This window comes from Urocitellus parryii, chromosome Y (genome assembly GCF_045843805.1).
Source record: "Urocitellus parryii isolate mUroPar1 chromosome Y, mUroPar1.hap1, whole genome shotgun sequence".
NCBI classification, from domain to species: Eukaryota; Metazoa; Chordata; class Mammalia; order Rodentia; family Sciuridae; genus Urocitellus; species Urocitellus parryii.
This window is the reverse complement of record NC_135548.1, coordinates 4,704,845-4,712,629: the sequence shown is the minus strand read 5'-3', so window position 1 is coordinate 4,712,629 and position 7,785 is coordinate 4,704,845. Positions and strand designations below refer to the sequence as shown.

Sequence of the window (7,785 nt, the reverse complement as noted above, 5' to 3'; positions counted from 1 at the left end):
GGGAAGCCGGCGTCCTGATTGACTCGGGCTAGCTCGCGACACCTCTCTTGATTTTCACTTTTCCACAACAAAAAATCCCCTCCGGACAACACAGCCATGCAAAGCTGTTGCCAGTCACTAGGTGTCGGCTGATTGGCAGGGGTCTGTAATTAGTAACTGCCTCCTTTAGTTGTTTAATATCCTTAAAGGCTAAAGGAACATGTATTCTGGCCGGCTGTCCATCGGCATCCAAGTTTTCAATTACTGGGAAGTTTGGGCTGTCTTAGGCTGCCACTGAACACCCCCCAGCCTTCTGGGGTTGTCCTTGTCCCAATCGGGGTTACAAGGAGGGAGCATGACTGCATCGGGGCCGTAGGTGCTTTAAATCTTGACTTTTTTAATCGACCCTCCACTTCCTCTATCTCCCTTTCCAGTTTTTCCTCCTGCCAGCTGTTACCCTGGAGCCCAGTTAGTAACTCCCTTATCTTAGAAATGTAGTCAGCACTGTGAAGCCCAGCTCAAGGCCAGAGGCCTTGTTTACATATTTTTGTGAAAAACTAGTAAGGGAGTGTCCAGCGCCTGGAGTGCTGATTTTTTCAGACAGTGGCCAAGTAAAACAGGGTAACATGAAAATAGGAAATTTTATCTATATTGAACCTTTTTGTAGAGATTTTTTTTTGCTAAGAGTCCTAAAATCAGCCATGGTGAATATTCTGGAGAAGGTCAATTAAGACTTTTCTGTGGGCCTGATAGGGAGGGGGAAGATGAGAAGGCGGGGTTGAGAGCGGCTAGGGTGGATCCAATTCCTCAGAACTCTCCGAGCTACTTGTGTCCTTGGGAGTTTTTAACTCAGTCAAGTCCGGATAGAGCCTTCTCCTCTGTTTAACTTCAGACTCCCTTATCTGTTTACCACTCTTACTCCTATGACTTTCTGCTACCTCGCTATGTGACCCCTCTGATTTTTCTTCATGCAATTGCTCAAGAACAGCCTGGCCCTCGCTCACAGCTTTCTGGCATTTACCATCCATTATACACCCCCTCACTAATTTCCAAAGCGGAATGGTACTGCCCCTTAAAGTTCCTTGTTTGTAAGCGAAATCCAGATCTTTCCCTAATTTGTCCCAACTAGGTATAGTAAGGCTGCCCGAAAATGCAAACCACGGCCCAGCAATATCTGTCTTCTGTAAAAATCTCTCTAAAGTACTACGTTTCACTTCCAGGCCCTTGGAACGTAACAGGTCATCTAGGGCCAGGAGAAGCGGACTTGAAGATGCGACACCCATGACACAACAACAAAAGACACACAAAAAACAAAAGCGAAATGACACAACAAAAGAAACACAGAAAACAAAAGTGAAAGTACACAATGCAGCTGCAATAAAATGTAAGGCTCTCTCTTTCTTTGTAGAGGAGCTGACCCCGCTTTGGTCGAGGATCCCACTTACTGGGACTATCCCTGCTTTGATCGCAGATCCCACTTACCTGGGACTAACCGGTGCACCACCCCTGACTGACTGAAAGTTCTGGTTCCTGGGTCTCGGTGCCACTTGTCGCGACCCCTTGCCCGCAAGGAAGACGCAACTCAGGAATCTTCTTTCAGCAGTTTATTCAGGTCCTTGATACTTTTTCTTCTCTCCCTCGGATGCCCCTCCCAGCCTTAATAAAGCACCTCAAGCCCCAATGCGAAGCTGCCACATGGACTTTTCTCATAGGGTGCCAAGTCACAGCATGCCAACTCATTCTGATAAGGAGTTGTTTGTCCCAGACTACAGGGGAAACCAGCGCCATCTTGTAATGGCGGCCACAGTTCACAGAAACGGCTCACCACATATGTAGTAGAAAGAAATTGAACCTTCTATCTCTTAGCCTCAGCTCAACTCAAACTCAAAATGAATCAAGGACTTAGGCATTAGACCAGAGACTCTTTACTTACTAGAAAAAAAAAAAGTGGGCCTGACTTTCTATCATGTTAAGTAAGGAATCAACTTCTTTAATAACACTACATAAGCATAATAATACTACATAAGCAAAAAAAAAAAATCTAGAATCAATAAATGGGACTGTTTGAAACTGAAAAGCTTCCTCACTACAAAGGAAACAATCAAGAATGTAAAGAGAAAGCCTGTAGAATGGGAGAGGGGAGCTGGGGTTGTGGGTCAGTGGTAAAGTGCCAGCTTAGCATGTGTGAGGCCCTGGGTTTGGTCCTCAGCACCACATATAAATAAAATAAATGTATTATGTCCAACTACAACTAGAATGGGAAAAATCTTTACCACATGTACTTCAGATACAGCCCTAATCTCTGGATATACAAATAACTCAAAAAAAGTTAACACCAAAAACATAACCTCATCAGCAAATGGACAGGCACTTCATAGAAGAAAAAATATAAAATGTCTGAAAAATATGTTCAACATCTAGCAATTAGAAAATTGTAAGTCAAGCTTTGTGCAGTTCGTGGCACTCCGAGTGGACCCCAGCCCCCTGAGCACTGGCAAAGGACACAACTTTAAAAACATGGGTTGTTGGTTCCTGTGTGAGGAACTGCTTGCTGCATTTGTTTTTCAGAAGGCTGAAAAGTCATCATGGCAGCGAGGCCCAAGCTCTACTACTCCAATGGAAGAAGCCACATGGAATACATAAGATGGATTTTTCCAGCCGCTGGAGTCGAGTTTAATGAAGAATTTCGTAAAACGAAAGAACAGTTGCACAAGTTGCAGGATGGTAACCACTTGCTGTTCCAACAAGTGCCCATGGTTGAAATTGATGGAATGAAGTGGGTCCAGATTCCATGCATTCTCCACTACATAGCAGAAAAGCACCAGCTGTTTGACAAGGACCTCAAGGAAAGAACCCTGATTGACATGTATGTGGAGGGGACACTGGATCTGCTTTAACTGCTTATCATGCATCTTTTCTTAAGATGATCAACAAAAGGAAGTGGTTAACATGGCCCAGAAGGCTATAATTAGATATTTTCCCGTGTTTGAAAAGATTTTAACTTCAAAACAAGTTAACACCAAAAACGTAACCTTATCAGCAAATGGACTATAGAACTGAACAGGCACTTCATAGAAGAAAAAATATAAAAGGTCTGAAAAATATGTTCAATATTTAGCAATTAAAAAGTTGTAAATCAAACTTTGTGCGGTTCATGGCGCTCCTTTCTTGTTGGTAATCAGATGAGCCTTGCTAATATGATTCTACTCCAGACCATTTTGGCTCTTGAAGAGAAAATTCCTAATTTCCTGTCTGCATTTCCTTTCTTCCAGGAAAACACAGTGACATTAAGTAATTTCTCTACAATTAAGAGATTCCTTGAGCCTAGAAGCAAGAAGAAGCTCCCTCCTGATGAAATCTACTGAGAATGGTCTACAATATCTTTATGCCATAATGTGACCATATCTGAATGGGAGCTTGTCCCCTGAGATGGCTGTGTCTGCAGTGCTATCTTAATTACTCTTAGCTCTGTTATAGTGCTGTGTGTTAAGTTGGGTTTTTCATGTTGAGGAGATCTTCTCTTTGAAAGATGTCAACCTTTTTTTGAGTCTAGTGAATAATTTTTATAAGACACTTTTTGGAAAACCTTTTTTGGGAAATCTGTCATTGACTTAGATCTGGTCAAGTTACTCATGTCCTATTTTAGTCCATCCTGATAATTGTCAGGATCCCACATTCTCCCCTGAGTTCCTTTCTCCTCTCTTTATGTCTAAGTGTCCTCTCCAGTCTCATCCCAATTTTTAAGTGTCTATTAACAACTCAACTTCTAATGAGTGAGTCTGCTCTGAGCTTAAAGTCAAATGGTAGTAATGAATGCAGCTGATATTAGCCAAAATAAAGAATTTACCAATTATTAAAAAAGAAAAAAATTGTAAAAACTACATTGAAATTCCATCTCATCCTAGTCAGGATGGCAGTTGTCAAGAATTTCACTTGCTGGTGAGATTGCAACTGGATTCCAGTATGGAAATTTCTTAGAAAACTTGGAATGGAATCACCATTTGATTCAGTTATCCCACTACTTAGCATATATCCAAGAGGATTTCAAATTAGCATTCTACAGTGATGCAGCCATACCAACATTTATAGGAGCTCAATTCACACCAAGCTATAGAATCAACCTAGGTGCCTAACAACAAATGACTGGATAAAGACATGGTGATACACACACACACAATAATGGAATATTAATCAAAAAGAAAAATGAAATAATTTCATTTGCTAGAAAATGGATTAAAGTGGAGAATAAGATGCTAAGTGAAATAAGCCAGTCCCCCAAACCAAAGGCAGAATGTTTACTCTGATGTGGATGCTAACCCACAAGCAAGTGTGGTAAATAATAGATTTTTTGGACAAGACAAAGGGGAATAAAGAGAATAAAGGGAGGACATGAATAGAAAAGTCATTGGAATAAATCAGACATATCTTTTCTATCTTTATATGTGAATATGTGACCAATGTAACTTTACATCATATACACCACAATAATGGAATCCTAATGGGAACAAGTTGCACTTATTCTATGAATGTATACTATGTCAAAATACACTCTGCTTTCATGTATATCTAGAAAGAACAAATAAGAAAAGTTTCAAATATTATGTATATGATATTTTCTTTTAAATGCTTTAAGCATATTTTCACATGATTTATGTTAACTTTGTGTTTTACACATATTTTAGCACTACAGTTTTGGCTTAGGTAGATTACACTACATGTTGTACCAAGTTTGTGTTTTCTTGGTTCCTTTAAAAAATATTCTTGTCTAGTGTAAACTGACCATTTTTGCTCTGGTACCACAAATTCCCTAATTTCATGGAATTAGAAGGTAGAAATTTGGGGGAGGCTGTTATCTCATGAAGATTGATTCTACATCATATTGATTCAACTTTCAAAGAAACTGAAGGGACTTCCCATTGCCTCTTGCTGTATGATGACACAGCAAGGTTCACTATCTATGAATTATGAAATAAGTCTATTAGTGGATATAATTCAGCCATCCCTGTAGCCTTCAATTCCCAGCCTCCAGACTCATGAGAGAAAAAAAAAATGTTGCTTAGAGGCCACTAATCCACATAGTTTGCCAATACACCCAGAATAGTTGATCTGTAAGAACTTCAGAAAAGTAAATTCTTCAGTCACATCCAACTTTACACATTCTTCAAAAGACAAAAATGAGTAATAGCACTGAGTATTTATCAAATAAAGAAATTATTTGAAATAATTTTCTTTTTTTAATTGACTATGTTTCTCCCAGTGTTCTCAAACTATTCTTTCTGCAAAGAAAAGTTCCCACTGTTATCAATAACTGATTGAATAAATTTGCATTTGTAAATGCCTGCCTTGTTTGGCTATGGAATGAACTGCTTGAAAGCTTATGTTTGTCCTATTTACAGTTTATTTTTGTTTTATGAAGAAATGTTACTGTGATGTGTTGAGAGCCACAGCCAAAGGGGCCTCAGCAAACTTCCAGCTGCTGGCTGATTATTGGCTCACAGCATGTTTAAACAGAGAGGGGGAGATGTTGAGAGCCACAGCCAAAGGGGCCCCAGCAAACTTCCAGCTGCCAGCAAACTTCCAGCTGCCAGCTGATGATTGGCTCACATTGGCCCCAGCAACATCTAGCTGATTGGCTCCTCTGTGGTGATGCTCATTGGGCTGTTTCCCTGCCCTTTCAGACCATGGAGCTGCTCATTGGGGGACTTCTTTGGCTCCGTCCACGCAACCCAGCCAATTGGCCTCAAGAGCAGGAGGATTGTGGGAGGTGGAGAGGCTGGGGTGTGGGGGAGAGGCTTGTGGGAAGCCGGTGGTGGCAGTTGGGCTCTGAGGGTTTTTTTCCTGAGGAGCTGTTTTGATTGGCATGTGTGGTTCTAAAAATAAAGTTAGTTTCTTTTGAAAAGTGGCTCCTGAATTGTGCTCAGCCAGACTGTGGCAGTGATGAAATAACAAGTTGTGCCCCCCCCCCGCCCCCGCCCAGACTATTAGGTCCCTATGCATTGGAACTATCACGAGTAGTTTGCTACTTTCAAAATATATTGCAAGAGAAGTGTGTAGATAAAAGCAAGGTAAATGTCCCAACATTTCTTTAGCACCAGACTTAAAAACTGGGAAAACTTCTCAGTGAGGTGGGTAACTAAGGGAACTCACTGAGAATTTGGGGAGGCAGTTAAAGAAATATAGAAACTTCAAACTTCTAAAGAATAAAAGAAACCATAGAAACTTCAAACAAAATATAAAAAATAATATATACCTTGATGGTGGTAGTGGTGGCAATCGTAGTTTCTAAGGGGAGGGGAAGTCCAAGCAAAAATAGATATACCTGTAGTTTTACTACACTGAGATTCCATCTTACTCCTGTTAGAATTGCAGTTATCAAGAAATGTTGGTAAGCATATGGGGAGAAAAGAATGCTCATATATTGCTGTGGGATGGCAAATTGGTGCAAATACTTTGGAAAGTAGTATGGAAATTCCTCAGAAAACTAGAAGTGGAACCACCATTTGACCCAGTTATCCCTTTCTTGGCAATTATTCAAAAGATTTTAAATCAGCATAATAGAGTAACACAGCCATACCAATATTAATAGCAGAATAATTCACAATAGCTAAGCTATGGAATCAACCCTAGATGGCCATTAACAGATGAATGGATAAATAAACTATATTATATATACAATGGAATGTTACTCAGTTATAATTTATAGCATTTGTCAATAAATGTATCTTGAGATTCATGCTAAGTGAAATAAGCCAACCCCCTAAAAACTAAAGGTCAAATGATTTTACTTATAGGTGAGAGCTAAACCATATTGTGATGGGGGAGGGAGTTCAGTATTTTATACAAGGGGGAACAAAAGGAAGGAAGGGGATAGAAACAAGAAAGGTGGTAGAAAAAAATCTAATGTAATTTTCCTATGTACACATAAGAAATTACTTAAGTGAACCTCACCAACATGCCCACCCACAAGAAAAGGGTCCTAATTAGAATATGATATATTTTAGGCTTGTGTAATTTTATCAAAATGGACTCTTCATGTATAACCAAGGAAAAACAACAAAATTTTTTAAAAGAGGGAGGTTAAGTGTCTTGGAAGAAACTATAAAGAATAAAGCAGCTGATCTTAATGGATCCAGAGTTGGGGTTGGGAGATATTGCTGAGTGAAAAGCAACTCAGTCACTTAAACCACAAGTAGATAAGTTGGCAGGAACTGGGTTCACCAACATGGGAACCATAAGCACTACATGGCTGAGAGCTGAGGCAGAAGATTGGGAACTTGTCTAGTTACCAGCTGTCCTAGCAGTCACCTACTACAAACCCCAGAGTGTCTCTGAGTGAATCTGAAAGAAATGGGCAAAAGAAAATTATGGCTAGAGCATACAAGTTCTAGCTACCAAGTGGGGAGAGCTTCACTGGTAGCTGGTACTCCATAAGAGATTTGGGTAGACACCAATTATGGCTACACAGAATCTGCACTCCAGGACTCAAAATGATTATTTCACATCATGGTATTGAAGATTAAAGTTGAAAATTTAGACTCTATTCTCTTAATGTAGAATGTATGGGAAGCCCCTGAGATCCAGATATCCAGCAGAGATTGAAGTCTCCCCAGAAAAAGGAAGGTGTGAATCAAATCTCAAATAGCCTCTGACAGAGTGAAAAAGGAACTTTGAACCACTATAAGAATGCATACTTTGTCAGCACTTATCAGTCTATGTCACCCTATACAGAGAGGCATAAAACTAAGAGCTACTGCAACTAGCTTTAGTTCTTAGCCACAATAGCTGGCAACCAGGTGAAGAACACAA

The 7,785-nt window shown here is 40.0% G+C and overlaps 1 pseudogene; it reads left to right on the top strand.

Annotated features, from left to right (window-relative positions):
• The first annotated feature begins 2,564 nt into the window (after nucleotides 1-2,564).
• LOC113175932 (glutathione S-transferase A4-like) lies at nucleotides 2,565-3,373 on the top strand (annotated as a pseudogene).
• Nucleotides 3,374-7,785: the final 4,412 nt, after the last annotated feature.